Source organism: Cetorhinus maximus, chromosome 21 (assembly GCF_964194155.1).
Source record: "Cetorhinus maximus chromosome 21, sCetMax3.hap1.1, whole genome shotgun sequence".
NCBI lineage: Eukaryota > Metazoa > Chordata > Chondrichthyes > Lamniformes > Cetorhinidae > Cetorhinus > Cetorhinus maximus.
In genome coordinates, this window is record NC_135899.1 from 77768452 (window position 1) to 77789163 (window position 20712).

Here is a 20712-nt window from a genome sequence, read left to right on the forward strand (position 1 = left end):
ATGTATGATATTCTTATTTAAATGCAAAGTGTTTTTCTCAGTGTTTAACTTGGTAGTTCAGTGTTGCCATCCCAGTATCTATCTAACATTGGCATTTGAAGTTGTTTATGAGTATAAAAATGTTTGCCCATGAAAATGACTGAAAATTTCTACAGGCAGGTTGAGCCAGCAGGACTGGGAATTTTCTGGTGCCACTGACAAAATTCTGGGCTTTTTTCCGGGCTTTTCCACTGTGTGAGGAGTTAAAAGGTGATTTCTGACGTTTCTCAAGGGACTGATGTGCTTCTAGAAAGAAGGGATTGAGGGATTTGGTGGAGGGGTGGATGGTGAGGAGTCTGGCCTGCTCTTCAAAGAGAAAATAATAATTTATTGGAAGAAGGAGCACGGAGAATGACTCACATTGATACTGTAAACAAGTGACACAATTAAAAGCTCATGATACAGTGAGATGTCGTAAATCAGGTAATGACCTGGACATTCTAAGTAAGAGTTGCCAACGATCCAGAATTGTAGTGGAGCTTCAAGAAATTTAGATTAATTTGTTGGATGTTGCCTCAAGCCAACTCAAGAGAAAAATCATAGGGACACTAAAAAGAAACAGAAAGCAAAGGATGTTTGCCTGACAGTCAAGAATTGGGTAAGAGAGAGTCTGTTGATTTTACAACTGGCCGTGGGAATGGCTACTACAGTGAGGATGGACATGTTGGGCAGCCAATGCTGAGAGGTTGTTTGGAGGGTTGGGGGTGATGGGGTGGTTGGAAGTGGACAGTCCTGTGATGAAACCTCCAGGAATACATTGGCAAACATCTCCAAAATGGAGGATTGCTGACTGTACATCAAACCTAATACAACGTTCAGCTTTGAAAATAAAATGCCATTTGTTTTCTTTCTTTGATTTTTTTTCTTTACAAAATAGAATATGGCAATCCATTGATGTAAGAAAAGATGTGATAAGTGAAAAGATACCTCGAGTGACATGTTGAGAAACAAAACTAGGAACCATAAACCCGCCTCTTTACTGAGTGCCCTGCCACCTCTATAGAAATGGTGAGGAGAAAGGAAATTGGGGCAAAATGAGTGATGGCTGGAGTTTGACTGCAAGGCTAAATTGATTGATTCTGAGGAGCTTGTAATCTGTGAGACCAGAGTTAGAGGGGCACATCTTACAAGTTAGTGCTGCTGGCTTGGAGCCTTGCTCAATGGGAGCGCAGCACGGAGAATCAGATGAATAATGACAGACAGAAAAAGAGCCTCTGGCCCATCCAACCTTTCCCACATTACTTGTGGTACCTTGTGTATCACAATATGGACGCTCACCAGCCCAACCAAAAACCATGTGGTCTCCAGGGAGAGGTGAAAAAGCAGATACAAAAATCCAGATAAATTTGGGACATTTCTATCCTGAACTAATCCTGGAGACCAGTCTGGCCCTGATAATACTATGCTGCCTCTACATTTCACTCTGATCCAAAGCTCCGTGCTTCTGATTTGCAACCCACCTAACTCGATTTTAATAGCCAAAGAACTGGCAAGAGGACAAGGGATGAGTGAGTTGACCCCCATCACTGATTGTTCTCCCATTGAATGATACACTCTGCAGACTTGCTCACCTGTAAAATTGGCTCCATGATGTTTCCATTTGTAGGAAGAGAAAGACTAGTAGCCCTAAATATAAAAACAATCACTGCTTGATCCAATTAGAAATTCAGGAGCAACTTCTTTATCCAGAAAGTGCTTAGGATGTGAAATGCAATACTACATAGAATGGGTGAGGTGATTAGCATCAATGCCTTTAAGGGGAAGTTAGGTAAACATGAGGGAGAAAAGAATAGAAAGATATGGTGAGGGGTTTAGATGAAGAGGGATGGGAAGAGGCTCATGTGGAGCATAAACACCATCATGGCCCAGTCTCAGTGCTGTAAATTCTATGTAATAATCACCAGAGTATAGCGTCGGGAACAGTACTACAATAAAATATATATCAAATCATGCTGTGCAGTTAATAGCTTGTCGTTCTTGCAGTGTTCAAGGTTTAATTGATCTGTGTTTGATTGTGGTAGTCTGTTCACTGATCTATGTTCACTGTGCTTGATTGCTCATGAGTGGAGCCTCTGAGAGTTGAAGTAAACAGAAGCTTGCAGAGAAAGATTTGTGAAGCCTAAGCTCTGGGCATGTGTGAGATATCTGTAATTGAATACATATTATAAAGCACTGTGAATAAAGCTGTTGTGGACACAGAACTGGTGTCATCTGTGCATTGCTCTGAGGTAAATCAGATATATAAAATATACAAAGCAGTGAACTCACAACAGTTCCGCACACCCTACCTCACTCAATCCCCTAAGCTTTCTAAACTTCTCAGCCTCTCTCTCCTCCTTTAAGGTGCTCCTCAAAATATAACTCTTTGACCATATCAAAAGAAAATACTATGGATGCTGGCAACCTGAAATAGAAACAGGAAATGCTTGAAATACTTAGCGGGATGGACAGCTTCTGTGGAGGGGGAAACAGGGTTAACATTCCAGGTCGATGACCTTTAGAAGGGTCATGATGTTAGAACAGGGAAATAAAAAACTTGTTCAAAAAAGCAGAATTTAAGGAGTGTCTTAAAGGAGGAAAGAGAGGTAGAAAAGAGGAGGAATTTAGGGTCCAAATTCCAGAGTTTTGGGCATAGCCATCAATGGTGGAGCAAAGAAAGTCAAGGTAGCACAAGAGGCCTGAACTGGGGAACACAGTTCTTGTAGGATTCTTTAACTGGAGGAGCTAATGGAGGTAGGAGAGGATATGGTCATGTGGGGATTTAAACACAAGAATGAGAATTTTTGATTCGAGGCATTGCTGGGCTAGGAGACAATGTAGGTCAGTGGGCAGAGGGTGATGGTTAAACAAGACTTGTTGTGAGTTAGGATACGGAAAGCAGAGTTTTGGTTGAGCTGAAGTTCATGGAGGTTGGAAGATGGGAACTGGCTGAGAAAACATTGAAATAGTTGAGCCAGAGATAACAAGGGCACGGATGGGAGTTTCAGCTGCACGTGGGTTAAGGTAGAGTTGGAGACAGGCGATATTAGGAAATAGGTGCCCTTGGTAATGGAGAGGACTTAGGATCGGAAGCTAATTTCAGTGTTAGAGGATGTGAAGGCTGTGAATAGTCTGGTCCAACCTCAGACAGCGGCCAGGGGCAGGGATGGAGTTGTCAGCAAGGGAACAGAGTTTGTGGCAGGGACTGAAGATAATGGCTTCGGTCTTCCCAATGATTAATTAGAGCAAATTTATGCTCGTTCAGCACTGGATGTTGAACAGTATGGCCAATCAGAAAGAGTGGAGGGGTCCACCTGAGAGTGCAGTTAGGGCCTCATTTTATCATCTCATCTGAAAGACAGCACCCGAACAGTGAAGCACTTCCTCATTAGATTGGCCTAGATTTTAAGCACAGATAGAGTGGGACATGAACCCATTATTACTAGATCAGAGGCAAGAGTTCTACCATTGAGCCACTACTAACACTAGTTTGATTCTGGTTTATGCTTTAACTTTACTGGATAAAGGTAATTTACTTTTAATTCAGGGTTTTCTGGTCTTAGAATAATCTGGAATTTCCCAGCATCAAGCATACACATGAGGGCTGAAACATTTCACATCATTCTGTCATAAACTATCTACTAAGTTTCCAGTACTCGGAGAAATAATTCTGTGATTTTTCTTTACACATTTTAATAAACTATTTTACTGAATTCAAATGCAAGTTGCATATATGTTGCCTGCAATGATATACACATATAATTGTATATATGAAACGGAAGATCTGATAGAGGTATTCAAAATCATGAATGGTTTTGATAATGTAAATAAGGAGAAGTTGCTTCCAGTGGCAGAAGGCATTGACCAGAAACTGAACTGGACTAGCCATATAAATGCTGTGGCTACAAGAGAGGCCAAAGGTTGGGAATTCTGCAGAGACTAACTCACCTCCTGACTCCTCAAAGCCTGCCCACCATCCACAAGGCACAAGCCAGGAGTTTGATGGAATACTTCCCAGTTGCCTGGATGAGTGCAGCTCCCACATCACTAAAGAAGCTTGACACCATCGAGGACAAAGCAGCCCACTTGATTGGCACCCCTTCACCACCTTAAACATTCACTTCCTCCGCCACTGGCATTCAGTGGTAACAGTGTGTACCATCTACAAGATGCACTGTAGCAACCCAACAAGTCCCCTTCAACAGTATCTTCCAGACCCACAACTCCTACCACCTAGAAGAACAAGGGCAGCAAACACATGGGAACACCATCACCTGGAAGTTCCCCTCCAAGCCACTCAACATCCTGACTTGGAAATATATCGTCTGTTCCTTCACTGTCGCTTGGTCAAAATCCTGGAACTCCCTCCCTAACAGCACTGTGGGTGTACCTACACCACATGGACTGCAGCGGTTCAGGAAGGCGGCTCACTACCACCTTCTCAAGGGGCAATTAGGGATGGCCAAGCCAGTAATGCCGATATCACCTCAACGAATGCAAAAAAGGGTCAGTAACCGACGACACAGGATTAAGATGATTGTCAAAAGAACCAGAGGCAACACAAGTTTAAAAAAGTGTTGTGACCTGGAATATGCTTCCTGAAAGGATGGTAAATGAAGATTCAATAGACACTTTCAAAAAGGACTTGGATAAATGCTAGTCTCCCCCACAATAGGAAACATTGGGCAGAATTTTAACCGTGGTGTGCCCTTCCCAACGGCGGAACAGGAAGTGGGCACCACTTCCTCCCTATTTCTTTTTGCTGGTTCCTATGCGATTACAATTAAAATTTAAAGTGCTGGTGGTCTGTACAGGAGACACCCTGTGATCAAGCACTATCAGCCTCCTGGTCAAACAGGGAGGCTCTTCATCGTGACCACTTCTTTCCTGCCCAACTCCATTGTCCTTAACGTAAGGCTTATTGAGAGCACAAATTTAAATTTCATTTGTAAGCATTTCACATTACATTGGTTTCACTTTATTCATGCGTGCTTCATCGTTATTTGTTGAGACTAGCTTATTCAGAGAGCTAAATGTACTGTGACGCCTCATGGTTGGCACACAATGATGGCTACAGGGGAGTTAAGAATATTTGTTTTATTGTAGGGGAAACAATGTTGTGTTTTTTTGTGCACACTTTATTGAATGTTCATGTTAGTGTCCAGTGTTGTACTCGTCACTCTGTGAGACATGGCTGAACTTGTAGACTCAGCTGGCCCTCCCTTCTATGCATTGTAAAAGGCATTGTCCGAGATCACTCTCAGCAGGGGAAATTGAAATGTTGTAGGTGAACTCAAAGCCCGCTAAGGACTCTGCCAGACAACACCTCAGGTGGACCCACATGTGAACTGTACTCAAATCAACTTTAGGCCTCTCAATTTCTTACCTTGACTGACTGTCCCCACAGGACACCAGGTCCTCCCTTCTTCCACTGCTCCATGCCCCCGACGCCATTCCACAAACACCCCTCACCATTGACTCACCCTTGCCAGTCCCAAGCCTCCATTCAAGCTGCCATTTTCTTGTTCATCTCCCTTGTCACCGGGTTCAACAAGGAAAACCATTGACCTCAGACACAACTGCACAAAGTCATCTGTTGAAAGTCACCTTTAAACAAACATGAACCGGGTGTCATGAGATTCTCATGCACCGCTGGCTTTATTTTAAAGGGTAGGACGTAATTTTAAAAAGTCTTATGTTGATGTGTATTCATGACATGCAAATGTGTTATAAATGGGAACCCACCACAGGGCAGTATGAGGCCCAAATGCTGCTGACCTAATCTCTGCATCTCAATGCACTGTTCAGTTCCCACCTAATTCAGCCACCCCATGTTTCCCGTTCTTGCAGGCTCCATGAAATCCTCCTCATCTTCTCTACCTCGACCCTATCAAACAGGTCTTGGGTTCAATTCCCGTACAGAGACTTGAACACAAAAATCTAGACTGACAGGTCCCAGTGTAGTTCTGAGGGAGTACTTCTCTGTCAGGGATAGCACATTATGGATGAGAGACTAAAACTGAAGCTCAAGCTGATGTAAAAAGATCGAGCAGCATCACTCTGCACTATTTTCCTTTGTGTTACGGTCAATATTTATCATTCAACCAACATCACTAAAACAGAATTTCTGGTCATTGCTGGGTGTGGGAGTTTGCTGTGCATAAATTGGTTGCCAAGTTTCATACATTTTAACAGTGACTATTTCAAAAATTCTTCATCGGGTGTGAAGCACCTTAGGGGGGTGAATTCGCTCCCTGTCGGGTGGGGGGGGGGAGTTGGGCAGGAGTGGGCACGGGCAGGCGCGCAGCCGATCGCCGCCTGTGCACCACCATTTTACATGGGCGGGCCAATTAAGGCCTGTCCAGCGTGACACGCACTTGGAAGCGCTGAGCGCTCCCTGGGTGGGCGGGTGGGGGGGAGGACGCTGAGTCGGAGCCTGCACTTTCACGGGTGCACGTGAAAGAACGCAGAAATCTCCCTGAGGCACAGAGCTGTCTCAGGGAGATTAGTTTGATTTTGAAAAATGTTAATAAAGAAAAAAAAAAAGTTTTTAAGACATGTGTCCTCATGTGACAATGTCACGTGAGCTGGGACTGCCAATGAATTTTATTGAAAATTTTGATTAAACTTTAAAAACCCTTCATGAAACCTCATCCCGCCCGTGGATGAGGTTTCATGAAAAATATGAAGGCCGCCTGGGCTCTTCACCTGCCCGCCTGGATGGGCAGCTCAGTTAAGTACTTTAATTAGTTTTTAAATGGCCTTAATAGGGCCTTTGACAGTTCAGCGGGCGCCCAGCCGACACCTCTCCGTGCCCACCGAACGGAAGATCTGAATGACGCGCGGTGACGTCAGGATGCACGCCCAACATCACCACGCGTCATTTTACGCGTTGGCGAGGGGGGCCCATCCTCACACGCCAACCTGAAGATTCTGGCCAGGTGTCCCAAGGTTCTGAAAGGTGCTATATAAATGCAATTTCTTTACTTTCTCATAATTCTATTTGCAAATAAATATGACAAGTAAAATGTGTGACAGATACTAAACCACCTTCTGAAGTAACCTGTGACAATGTGAATTCCTAAACAAAACTCAAGCAGCAGCAATCTTATGATCAGTTGTTAACCCTGAGATATTGAATTTTGACTCAAAATAGATGAGGAGTCATCTGCAGAAACTGAAATTTCTGTTAAAGGATAAGGATAATTTGAACAATAGTAACAGTATCAGTGTGTGTTTACAATGTTGCAAGAAGGAATCATCAGTCTTCAACTAAGGACTGAATGAGTCACTGAGGGTGTTTTTGAAAAACAGAAACGATAATCCCATAGCTATTTCAGAATTTTGCCGGAGGGGATTATTTTGTAAAAAGCTGCAGCAAGACGTTCATGTATGTGAGAGGAGAAGGAGGCATGGGATGGGCTAGGGCACTGAAACGTTTTGTGAACTCTCTCTCACGTAATGTCTACTGCAGTGGGTAGTAAAGGGATGGAGCACCCAAGGGTGTAGGTCAAGCAATATCTCAAAGGAATGGGGGATTCTGGCTTTAGTTGCAAGGATGTTAATTCAGGCTACACGCTGGATTTTTCCACACTGCTTCAAGAAATATAAAGGAGGAACATAATGTGGTGCAGCTTCAACAAGGGGGGGCAATACTTTACGAAATTTCTTTGAAGTCAGTGTTCAGTATGAGTTACCTCAAAAGCCCTAGCATGTCTCTCTCTCTCTCTCTTTCTTTCACTGTTTCTCCTCTCTTCCTCTGTGTCCTCTTTCTGTTTGCCTCTCTGTCACTCTCTCTCTGTCTCTCTCTATCTCGGTGTCTGTCTGTCCCTCAGTCTCCAGCTCTTTGGAGTATTTTATGAACTTCATCCCTGCTGGAATGGTGACACCATTTGTGGGTCAGTGAACTAAATGGTGAAGGAGCATGCTTTGTTAAGGCTCTTTCCCAAAGCCTCCGGAAGGCAGGAAGACAGATCATCACCAGAATGGAGATGAGGCTTGGAAGGGCTGTCCTCAAAAGCAACATGAGGAAAAGCCTCTTCATGCAGTGAGTGGTTAGGCTCTGGAATGCACTGCCTGAGAGGGTGGTGGAGGCAGGCTCAATTGTCATTTTCGAAAGGGAATTGGATAAACACCTAAAAAGAAACAATTTGTAGGCCTGCAGGGAAAATGCAGGGGAGTGAGCCTGGCTGAGTTGCTCAAGTAGAGAGCATGTACAGACACAGCAGGCTGAAGGTTCTCACTCTGTGCTGTAACCATTCTATGATTCTAACCTGGTGAGAGGCAGAGACCAGGGGTGGTGGGGTATGCATTTCTACCTCCTCCACTCAGTAGAAGATTTTGTTCCTCCTGACGCATTGGTGCTCAGACCTGTGGAGAGAGCTGACCCTCTGCCTGTAGGCTCTGTGTTGGGGGTCAGACAGTCCTTCAAACTGTATTTTGGTATCCACTCCCACTGCCCTGCCTGGCATGTGGCTGAGGGGAAAACAGTTGCTGCTGCTGATGTTGTTAGCAGTGGTGTTGTTTCTCGTCTGGTCCCACATGAGAGATGAAAGGTGAAGCTGTATAATCTGTTCCAATGCCATTGTGAAGGCTGACAGCAGGGAAGTGGAGGTGAAGGTGAGTGAAGAGCTGGACAGGTGAAATGCCTCCAAGAACCTCGCAATCACCTGTCAAGCAGTGAAAACGCCTGAGAGAAGATATTCTTTGAACAGTAGCTTCTCACCTGGCCAAGACTGGAGCTCTTCAGTTTCAGTGATTAAAGGCTTCCAAACCTGTCGGTTTCATTGAAAAAGCTCTCCTGCTATGCATTCACCTCAGTGGCCCTAGCGTGTTGCTGACAAGTCAGGAGACAGGTGCCCTGGCCAGAACTGAGGGTTGAAATAGTACTTAATTAGCTTTATAAGTGTCTTAATAGCTTACCTGACAGATCCAAGAGGGTCACCCGCTTGCCTCCAATCCCGCCCTGGTGAAACCCTGAAAATGAGGGAATGATGTCAGGATCTCAACCCAGCATCAATTTCATGGGATTTAACTCCCCACTCACCTCCAAACATGGGATTTAACCCTCCACTCACCTCCAAACATGGGATTTAACCCTCCGCTCACCTCCAAACATGGGATTTAATCCCCGCTCACACTCAAACATGGGATTTAACTCCCTGCTCACACCCAAACATGGGATTTAACTCCCCGCTCACACCCAAACATGGGATTTAACCCTCCGCTCACACCCAAACATGGGTTTTAACCCTCTGCTCACCTCCAAACATGGGATTTAGCCCTCCGCTCACACCCAAACATGGGATTTAACTCCCCGCTCACACCCAAACATGGGATTTAACTCCCCGCTCACACCCAAACATGGGATTTAACTCCCCGCTCACACCCAAACATGGGTTTTAACCCTCCGCTCACCTCCAAACATGGGATTTAACCCTCCGTTCACACCCAAACATGGGATTTAACTCCCACTCACACCCAAACATGGGATTTAACTCCCCGCTCACACCCAAACATGGGATTTAACTCCCCGCTCACACTCAAACATGGGATTTAACCCTCCGCTCACACCCAAACATGGGATTTAACTCCCCGCTCACACTCAAACATGGGATTTAACTCCCCACTCACCTCCAAACATGGGACTTAACTCCCCGCTCACACCCAAACATGGGATTTAACCATCTGCTCACCTCCAAACATGGGATTTAACCCTCCGCTCACACCCAAACATGGGATTTAACTCCCCGCTTACACCCAAACATGCCTCCTCTAGTCTGTAAAAATCCTGCAATTTTTTTCTGCCTGTATCTCTATCTGTCTTTCTCTCTCTCTGGTTCTCATACTCTCTGTCTTCTGTCTCTTTCACCATCTATGTCATTCTCTCTCTCACAGTCTCTCTTGTCGCCTGACTGTTTGTCTTTAGTTCTGTCTGTCTCTCTGCTTCTCTCTTTCTGCCTGTCTCTCCCTTTATTCACATTTTTCATGTGTCCTTTCCTATCTGCTGCCCTTCACTTCTTCTGCACATGAATTCTGTGGCTGAAAAGTGCTTTGGGACATCTTATTATCTAACTGAATGCACAGCCTCACAGTGGCCATATGGTCGACTCCTGCTCCTATTTCTAATGTTCTTATATATTTGATAGGTGGAGAGCAACTGAAGTAAATTGGGAGGTAATTTTAACCTAATCTTCTTGAATGAAGATCTGACAAGATCAGAACAATTGGCTGTATCACACCCCATCTGAATTTACTCTCTACTGATGGAACGTAAACAGGGTGTAAAATGGACCGTGATAGTTTCTCATTGAGTAATTTAGTTTTAAAATTCCCCCAACATTTGAATCAGCCAGTGTAGAAACCTGATGATCTTGTACAGCCGCTTGGAATCTCTAGTAGACCTTTCAGAGGAGCCCAATTTGAAAGTTTATGGTCTCGGAAGACCCCTTTCAATCCAATACTTGCCGAATGTCCATGTGAGAAAACAAGAATTGCAAAAATTTGGGAAGGGGACATTTTTTTCTCCAGCAAGTTGCCAACTTGCCTGCCCAAATGGATGACCATTTCAGGCCTTCTTCCCACCAAGTCCAGTTGGTGAAGTCATTGAGATGAGTGGCATCTGTGACTCAGGACAGCTCCGATCACTCTAACATGAAGTTGAAACTCAGGACTGACCCGGACACCTATTCAGCTCTGAGGATACACATGTCTGGTTACACATGCTACAGACCCAGTCAGCAGTGTGGTTAACTAGAGTCAAGGTGGGATTCGTTGTAAATGAAAGAAAAAACTGCAAGTTCTGTAGCACTTTTCATACAAGAGGTGGGTAAATTAAGTATCTGTATATATCCGCCATGAACTAATTGATCAGTGGAACAGGATCAAGGGGCTGAGTGATCTCTGCCTGTCATCTACAAATTTGGATATACAACTCTTTACTCCTTCACCAAAGTCAATAAATATGGTGAATGAGGCCACAGAAGGGGTTTCTGGGGAACTCCACTTATCATGCCCTGCCAATCTATGTACTCTCCGGACGCAGTTTTAATCTAACTGAATAGTTAAGTAACCCAGGGGATCATGTGAAGCAGCCTGCCCAATACTGTTCTCGTTAACTTCAATGGGCAGTAAAATTGGGTAAGGTGTAAACCCACATTTAACCTGAACCCACCAATTACTGATGGGTTGGTTTAAAATTCTCTTCTCTGTCCCCTACCTCCCAAAAAATTTTCAACTCAAGTCAAATGGCTACTTCCAATTCAATGCACTCTTACGTTTATCAATAATCTTTAGTGTGCAACCTTATGTGGAATTAGAGCCTTGGGTTCTTCCATCTGAAAGGGCATGCAAAACCTCACTTTAACATGTAATGCAATGGTTGGCATTTCTAACAGTGCAGCACTCCTTCACTACTGCACTAGGAGTGTCCTCCTGGATTATGTGCTCAAGCCTCTGGAGTGTGACTTGAACCCATAACCTTCTGGCTCAGATGCATTACTGCTACCCAATGACCTGCAGCTGACATTACGCACATAAAAAGTTTGAAATCTTGCCAAGGTTATGTTGCTGTGATGTAAATTCTGGCAGTTCTAAGCGTCAATTCACTAAAAGGAGCAAAGATTTTGCTCTAGGGTTTCTGATTAAATTTCCGTGGCTCAACACACAAGGCAAAGCAGAGCTTAAAAGTTGCAAGTTTTCCCTTAGATAGCAATATTTAATTTGCTAAAAATGAAGAGAAAATCTTTCTAAATGCTGGGAATTACAGACAGCGATAAAGAGATTTTTGACACCTCAATTTTAAAATTCCCATCCTGGCTTTCAATTCCTCCCATGACTTCACCCCCTCCTATCTCTGTGGCCTCCTCAAACAGCCCTCCAAAATCCCTGCTCAGCCACGATCTCATTGAATGGCAGAACAGGCTCAGGAGACCAAATGGCTTACTCATGTTCCTCTGTTCCTATCCTCCTCTAAATGTGGCCTCTTGCGGATCCCCGAGTTTGGTTGCTACGCTGTGGGCAGCCGTGCCTTCAGCTGCTTAGGTTTTACGCTGTGGAATTCCCTTGCTAAGCCTCTCCACCTCTCTCTTCTCCTTCAAACCTTAAAACCTACACCTTTGATCAAGCATTTTGTCCCCTGCCCGATCTCCTATGGCCTTATGTGGTTCAGTGTCTAGTTGTGTTTCACGAAGCTCCTACAAGGCACCTCAGGAGATTTTACTATGTTAAATGTTCAATTGTTATTGGTCCCCAAGAAGCTGATAAACCTTGACTGGGGTAGATAACAAGTCCGCAAGAAAGACCCAAACCTCCCTGTCGCTTGCCATTTTAACACTCCACTCTGCTCTCTTGCCCACATGTCTGTCCTTGGCTTGCTGCATTGTTCCAGTGAAGCCCAACGCAAACTGGAGGAACAGCACCTCATCTTCCGACTAGGCACTTTACAGCCTTCCGGACTGAATATTGAATTCAACAACTTTAGATCTTAAACTCCTCCCCCATCCCCACCTCCTTTCCGTTTCTTCCCCCTCCCTATTGTTTTTTCCAATAATTTATATAGATTTTTCTTTTCCCACCTATTTCCATTATTTTTAAATCTATAACTGTAATACCCTGTCAGTCTTTCCACCCCACCCCCACTAGAGCTGTACCTTGAGTGTCCTGCCATCCATTCTTAATTAGCACATTCTCTTAGATAATATCACCACCTTTAACACCTCTTTGTTCCTTTTGTCTGTGACATCTTTTGATTATCTGCTCCTATCACTGCTTGCTTGTCCCTACAACCACCCCCCCCACTACTTCTCTCCCCCCACCCCCCTACCTTAAACCAGCTTATATTTCACCCCTCTCCTAACTTTACTCAGTTCTGCTGAAGGGTCATGAGGACTCGAAACGTCAGCTCTTTTCTTCTCCGCCGATGCTGCCAGACCTGCTGAGTTTTTCCAGGTAATTCTGTTTTTGTTCTAAGACAACAGGTCTATTTTATTAGAAACCATTCATTATCCATAGCTAGGGTATAGGTGCTTACTACACAGGGCAATCCCAAGGACCATCACAGGAAGTAATCAACTGCTATTTCTTCCAGACACCCAGTCAAAGCGATTCACCAAGAAATTAGTATCTTTGGCACTGCACAAACACATGCCTGGACACTTCACCGGCAAGAGGGTCACAAGCCAAAGGACACAGCTTGAAAAGAATTTGCAAATAAATCATGGAGGAGATTTGTTTTTATATACAGCGAGTCATTATGATCTGGAATACACTGCCTGAAAGGGTACATTCAATAGTAACTTTCAAAAGGAAATTGGGTAAAGTCTTGAAAAGGAAAAATTTGCAGGTTTATGGGGAAAGAACTGGTTTTTGGGATTAACTGGAAAGTTCTTTAAAAGAATTGGCACAAGTACAGTTGGCTAAATGGCCTTTCTTCTGTGCAGAAACCTTATCGAGGGTCAAAAATCAATTTAAGAATAGCCATAAAAATGTGAAAAGATGCAATGGTCAGAGTTGAATCTGAATCCTGCCACCAGGAGCAAATATTTAAAAAAAGATCGTGCATTAATATGGCAACTTTCATGACATCAGGATGTCCCAAAGCACTTTACAACTAAGGAAGTATTTTTGAGGTGTTGTCACTGCTGTAATGTAGGAAATTTACAGTAGCCAATTTGCACGCAGCAAACTCCCATAAACAGTAATGAGATAGTGAGCAGTAACCTTTTTTCTCTATTGATATTGGTTGAGGGATAATTATTGGCTGGGGCACTGGAAAACACCCTTGTTCTTCTACGAAGTAGGCCATGGGGTCTTATATGTCCACCTGAGTAGGCAGACAGGGCCTCTGTTTAACCTCTTATCTGATAGACAGCACCTCCAATGGTACAGCATTCCCTCAGGGCTGTACTGAAGTGTCAGCCTAGATTATATGCTCAAGTCTCTAGAGTGGGACTTTTGAGCCCCTTTGTACTCAGAGGCGAGAGCCACAGTTGACACTGTCACATGGAGTCTGACACATGAGCTGAGAAGCCCGATAGCATTGCATCCGATTTTCAGGCACAAAATGGCTACCTTAGTTTCCAATATGGTGAGCGGGGTGCCGGGTGCTTGTTACGAGCCAGAAGTGGGTTGCCTGCCATATTGGTGAGGTGATGGCAGATAAAACAGCATCCAGGGCTCACTCTCAAAACAGATGGTGGGCCCCTTGCGTATTCAAATATCTTACAGATTACCTGTTTGAGGATCCCTAAGCAAAATCAGGCAGGTCTGAATGCAGCCAGTGCCAAGCAGATCATATCAGAGAACATGGTCGACATGGAGCCAAACCAATGGTCCTCAAAGGGTCTATCAAAAAATGTAAGTTTGTAAAAGCTACTTAACTTCATGTGGAGCAAGGAAGTTCAGGGGTAGTCCTCTTGGCTCCACTGCAGGACAGAACACCATAGCCATTCAATTATTTCCCTCCCACCTCCTGCTGTTGCAATCTCCCTCTTCCTCCAGATTGCTTCCCAGCTTGTTTTAATCTCCATCCACCCACAACACCCCCCACCCCGGCCCCCAACATCTGGATCGGTCACATCTTCTGCTGATCTCTTCCTCCTTCCTGATTCTTCCCCCTGCTTCCCGCCTGCCATCACACACCCTTTCCAGAGCTATGACTGCTAGCAAAGCAATGGCCCGAAACTGAAATTATCTTTACCAGTAAGCTATCTGGGGATACCCAGTGACTAAGAGCAGCTGGCCTGGTCAATGAGAGCTGAAGTTCAGCATTCGGTGTGCCTCAAGCCAGGCACAAACCAATTTCTCAGCCAAACGTGTCTTGCAGTTGCATTTCCATCTAATACCAACATAACATCAAGGTTATAAAAGGAAAATATTCAGGGTATTTTCCAGCTGAAGGACAATATGGGCTGACTGAATACGCTTGGCAAGTGTCCAAAGTGATCAGTCATGTTTTGTCTGATTATGCATCATGGTTAATGTTTAAATGTATAATTACAAAACTTTCCCAGGGAGAATGTCCTTGACACCTCTCTCACTGATCTGCCCACACATGCATATACTCCCCAAACTCTGAGTATCTTCACTTCTACACACACACTTTCATTATTTCTAATCAAAGCACTGCACCTCTCATATTTGCTGCATACATCTGTCTCTGTGAGTATGTCATTCATGGATTTCCTTCCTCTAGTGCCCACTGATATCTATTCTGTACTGAACCCGGACACCTCCTAGACCAATCATTGATTAAAATCTTTTTAAAGTGTCGTTCCTTTTCTCACCAGGCCTCTCTTTTCCTCTTTCTGGCAACAGTCCTCATGTCCATCCAAAATTTATTGGGGAAGATTATCAAGGTCCTCACCTGTAATCGGACCATAAAACGAGAAGAACTTGTTCTCCAACCTCGTTCTCTTGGAACCATTCTTGTATTTCTCAATTCTATTAATACACTCAATGCTCCCCGATTCAACCCTCTCTTGTTCCTCCAAAATTTTGTATCATCCGCCCTACATAAATTCTTCCTTCCTCTAAACATTCCCAAGGAAGGTACAATGTTGGTTAGACACAGAGTAAAGCCCTCTCTGTAATGCCCCATCAAACACACCCAGGGTCGATACAGTTCTGGTTAGATACAAAGTAAAGCGCTTTCTGTTGTGTCCTATCAAACACTCCCAGGGCAGGTACCATATGGGTTAGATACAGTATAAAGCTTCCTCTATATTTTTCCAACAAACTCCCCCAGGGCAGTTACAGCATGGGTTAGATAAAGAGTAAAGCTCCCTCTACACCTTCCCCATCAAACACTCCCAGATTGGGTGCAGCAAGGTTAGGCACAAAGTAAAGCTTCCTCGACACTATCTCATCAAATACTCCCAGGGCCATGTAAAGTTTAAGGACTGGGGTAATGTGCTCAACACATCCTCCTCAAACCTTTGTGGCAAATCTTGAAATATCCCCAACACTCGCACTCCTTTTCCAACTCCGAGAAAGCACCTGGTGTAGCCTGCCCAATATTTAGGAGAAATTCAGATGGCCAGAGCAGTCAGTTCAATACCAACTCAGAGCTCTGAGCCTGGATCACAACAACAGATTCCTCTATTGTAGCAAAGGCAAGATGCTGTGAACACTGGGAATCAGAAATAAAAACAGAAAATGCTCGAAAACTCAGCAGGTCAGGTAGAGAGAGAAAAACAGATTTAATGAACTGGATTTTTACTCACCAGGCCTGCTGCATGTAGACGGATTGTAAAGACATGGCGAATCCGCAAGTCAGGATTCTTCTGTACACTGTGGTTCATGGAAGCTTGGCTTCCGATTGGATGAGGAGTCAGTTGGTTAAGGTCACAGGACCAGGTAAGTGAGCTTTGGCAGAAGATGAGGGTTGAGGGACAGCAAGCTCAGGGGGAGGGGGGAGGGGCAATGTTTGCATTCTGGGGCAGGGGAGGGGAGGCTGCTGATTCCAGGGTCCAGGTGGGGGAGAAGATTGGTGGGGGCATGTCGAGGGAGTTATACTGGAGGCCTAAGGGGAAGTGGGGGGTGCTTGGAGGCTTTGTGGGGGTTCATATACATAGGAAGAGGACGGAAGGCCTGGGGCAGGTGGTGCGAGGGATGCTTAGGTAAGGGAGATTAGAGGTCTTGATGGAGGGCAGTTGGTTATCAAAGGTCTATCTGGGTGTTGGAGGCCAGGGAATGGAGGTTGGGGGTCCAGAAGGGGGGTCGGAGGTCTCTGGTAGAGAGCACAGGCCTCTGGGAGATCGGAGGCCTGGGAAGCAGAATTGGAGACCTGGTGGTAAGGTTGAAAACAGATGCCCGATCAGGGGGATTGCTCGCAGGCAGGTACATTGGATCCAGGAGCTAAGCATATAAAGGCATTGCCTTCTGGATCTCATCCAAATATAGCTGCTGGGTTTCCAGAGGCTAAGGAAACCCACCCAGGAAGCCATCATTAAAGTTGAAAAGTTGAATAACAATAAGGTCAGATTCTCATCATATTTAAATTACCAAGCCAGCTTTTTGGTTGCCTATTGCCTGCACACCTTCTTGCCTCAGTGAATGCTGGGTTGAGAAGTTGATTTTTAAGACTTTAACTGCACCCTCACCGCCCCCCCAGCCCAAATTTGACCTGAACCTGGTTGTTCTTTTTCAGTTAAAATTGCCCCCAAATGTTTCAGGTTGATGATCTTTATCAGAGCTGGAAGCAATTAGAAATTTGACAGCAGTTGCTGGCATTGGCTCTGCTCTAACTATTTACAGTCCCCCTACACCCATCTTTTGTTACTTTACTTCTCCTGTTACCATCCCCTTTTGCCTCTCACCATCCTCCATTTTGTCATTTAATCACGCCTGCCCGCCATCCCATCACAGGCTTTCTTTTTTCTGATCTTTCATCTACCCACTAAATCGCAGCGCCACCCCCACCATGCCTTTCCCTGGCTGGATATTCCCTTAAAAGCTACGTGTTAAATCCCTTATTCCTTCCAGCTTTGACACAAGCTCATCGAGTTGACGTGTTAAACCCATTTCTCCTCCACGGACACTACCTGACCTGTTGAGAGCTTTGTCCAGCATTTTCTTCTGATATCCCGTCATATTCGCGCAGGAAGAATTGGATCAAAAAAAAATGAATCAGCAACATCAACAAATTACACATTTCAGTTCCGGTATGAGTCCTGTGGGTTCACACGCTCCGTGAATAATTTGCCCAGGTTTACTGTGTGACCAGCTTCCTTGATAAATGACTGTAGTTTAAATGCTTTTCCTTTTAAGCCGGATAATTATTGCCTGACAGCGGCAGAATTACAGTAAGGAGACCTTGGGTAGTTTTATTTTCTGCTTTCTCTAGTACATAGCACTCTAATATTTTCCATTTTATTGAGGTTTATTTCTCTGTGGCCCTGCTGACAGGAAAGCCCCCGATAGTTTGTCTTAGCAAGAAGTTAACCAAGATGCCGCAGAATGTTTCCAGGTGTCCTGGGGTGAGAAAACTGCATCGTGTTGTTCACAAGAAAACAGCAGGCATACAGTGGTCTTGTGCAAGGATCGAGCTGTAAATGACGTAGGTTGACGTCAGCTGAGAGTGCACCATGTTATAGATAAGGGTCATCCGGTGCTAGCCCTGCTTCCTCTTTCTTCTCTGTTGTGAGGTTTTTATAATCTTACTGTGGTAAACCTGCTACATACATGTGTGTGTCTCTGAGGAAATTGCCAATTTCTGTTCAGCATATAACTTTCTTCCTTGAAATTTGATGTGATTATTAGGAACTGACATTTCTTTTTTCGGCAGTGGAAGGATGGGGTAATTCTAGAAAAGCCTTTCGAGAAATGCAACAGGTTCTTTTTTCCCCTTGGCAGAACTTACAACTATAATCAGAAGTGCACTTTGTGTCAAGGGCTCTGTACTAGATGATGACCGCTCGGCAGAATCCAGTTCCTTTTGTTGTGTTTCTTTCTCTAACTTTATTTTAGTGCCAATTCGGATTTTAAGTGCATGGTGCGCTTTCTCAGGATTGTGTTTCTGACTCCCCAGAACTAATTTCACTCAGTGAATTAAAATAGGAGGACGCTTTGGACCGGAGTCTTGAATCATGGAATAATGTGACATTACAATGTAGAAGGAGAACGTTAAGCCCATGGCACCTGTAAAATAATTATCCAGTTGGCTCCATTTCCCCCGATAGGGTTGCCAACCGTGATTGAATGTATTCCTGGAGGTTTCATCACATGACTTGCCCCCACATTCCTGCCATTAGTTGGCCAACACATCCTCCCTTGTGACAGACTACCTTCCTATGCCAACTGGAAAGCAAAAAGGACTCATTACCCAATTGGATGTTTCTTGACTCTCAGCCAAGCAGCCTTTTTCACCATTTTCAATCTTTTTTTTATCTGGTAAAGAGAAATATTCAAAGAAAATGACAAAGAAACAATCTTTTTTTAATACCCAATGGCTTCTCCAGGATTGCATACAGCAGTGCAATCCTGGAGGATTGGCAACCCTAACTCCCGACCACCATAACTGTACAAAATTTTTCTTTTCAAGTATTTATCCCCTTTCAAAGTTATTATCCCATTTGCTTCCACCCACCATTTCAGGCAGCTCATTTCAGATCATAACAACTCACAGTGCTAAAAAAAAATCACCTCATCTCCCATCTGGTTCTTCTGCCAATTACATTAAACCTGCATCCTCTGTTTACCCACACTCTTGTCATTGGAAACATTTTCTCCTTGTCATCTCTAGCACACGTGTGTACTAAATCTCTCCTTAATATTCTCTGTTTCAAGGAGAACAATCCCACCCTCTCCAGTCTCTCCATATAAGTGACATCCCTCATCCTTGGTATCTGTAGTAATTATGGTTTTATTTAGTGTGTAATGTACCTTTAAGAATAATACTTGTTAAGGAAGATCACATGATCTGTAGTAACCAATAGGGGAGTAGCGTGGGCTACCTCAGCAGTTAGTGTAGAAATGGAGTTCCAGTTGAAAACGCACGTGTAGTTGCTGCTGAGTATATTGTAAATAAACTTAATATTTCCACCCAAGTAGTGTCTGCAGATCAACTCTGTCACTAATAGTACAACTTGGCCACCCTACAACAAACTGGCGACAAGGATAAAACAGGATTGAACAGAAGAAATCAAGTTAAAAAGAAATCGGCACTATACCTCACCCAGTGATTGTAAGTAGAAAGCTCTGTTAGAATTGAGGAAGTTATCTTCTCTCAAAATGCCACAATTTGGGAGAAATGATCTTTTTGAACCAGCCACAGACAATTGGTCTCAATTCATAGAACGCCTCACATTCTTTTTTCAAGCGAACGAGATTACGGGGAAGAGAAGAGGCAAGCAATCCTCTTGAGTACTTGTGGGAGCAAAACTTCCAGCTTGAATCAAAGTTTGATGGCACCCAGTGCCCCATATTTGAAGAATTTTGATGAATTAGTGGACTTCGTGAAGGGTCACTTTCAACCCAAGCCCTCAGTCACGATGCAGAGGTTCAGGTTTAATTCACAAAAAAGAGCCCCAGGTGAAACAATAGCATGCTATGTGACAAATTTGAAGCAGTTAATGGAACATTATAAGTTCAGTACGACTCTGAACGACATGCTGAGAAATCGTTTGGTGTGTGGTGTGAAAGAGGACTCTATTCAGAAAAGATTATTGTCCAAAGTAAATCTGGATTTCAAGAAGGCGCTAGAGATGGTGCTGGCCAAGGGAAGCGCAGTAAGAGATTCAAAAGCAATACAGGGTATGCAAAATGGTGCTGTCCTCAACATCTGGCGGGGAACTTCAGCTGAAAGAGGTGTGAAAAAACAAGACTCTGCCAAGAAGCAGGAAACAGCCCCCACTAGCCGAAGAATAAAGATAAATAATTTAGCAGCGAAAGCAAAGAATAATTTTAATAGAGGTGGAAACAATCAGTCTTTTCACAATTGGCAGTTTAAAAAAATCGAATGCTACTATTGTCACAGAAATGGAAATATGATGAGGCAATGCAAGGAAAGATTCAAGCAGGCTTGTAAACAAAAGGAGCCCAATGAAATTTACAATATAGAAAAGCCTGAAACAACAAATTCAAACATTTACTCATTGTTTAATCTGAAAGTTGGAAAGACAGGACCAATATTTGTCACAGTGAAAGTAAATGGCAAACCTGTTAAAATGGAAATGGACATGGGAGCTTCAACTA

General features: G+C 44.0%; 1 protein-coding gene across 3 annotated transcripts in view; it reads right to left on the reverse strand.

Annotated features, from left to right (window-relative positions):
* Positions 1–18809, reverse strand: part of LOC144695409 (claudin-4-like) — a 40422-nt gene extending 21613 nt beyond the window's left edge. For 2 of the 3 annotated variants that reach the window (XR_013579961.1, XR_013579960.1), the window contains exons 1-2: positions 18658–18809; positions 8941–8994 (exon numbers count right to left, since the gene is read on the reverse strand). The gene's annotated coding sequence lies outside the window, so the exon portion shown is untranslated. Of the gene's footprint in view, positions 1–8940; positions 8995–17566; positions 17670–18657 lie in introns of those variants that run through there. The other variant, XR_013579959.1, reaches the window with a different exon arrangement.
* Between the last annotated feature and the right edge of the window lie 1903 nt (positions 18810–20712).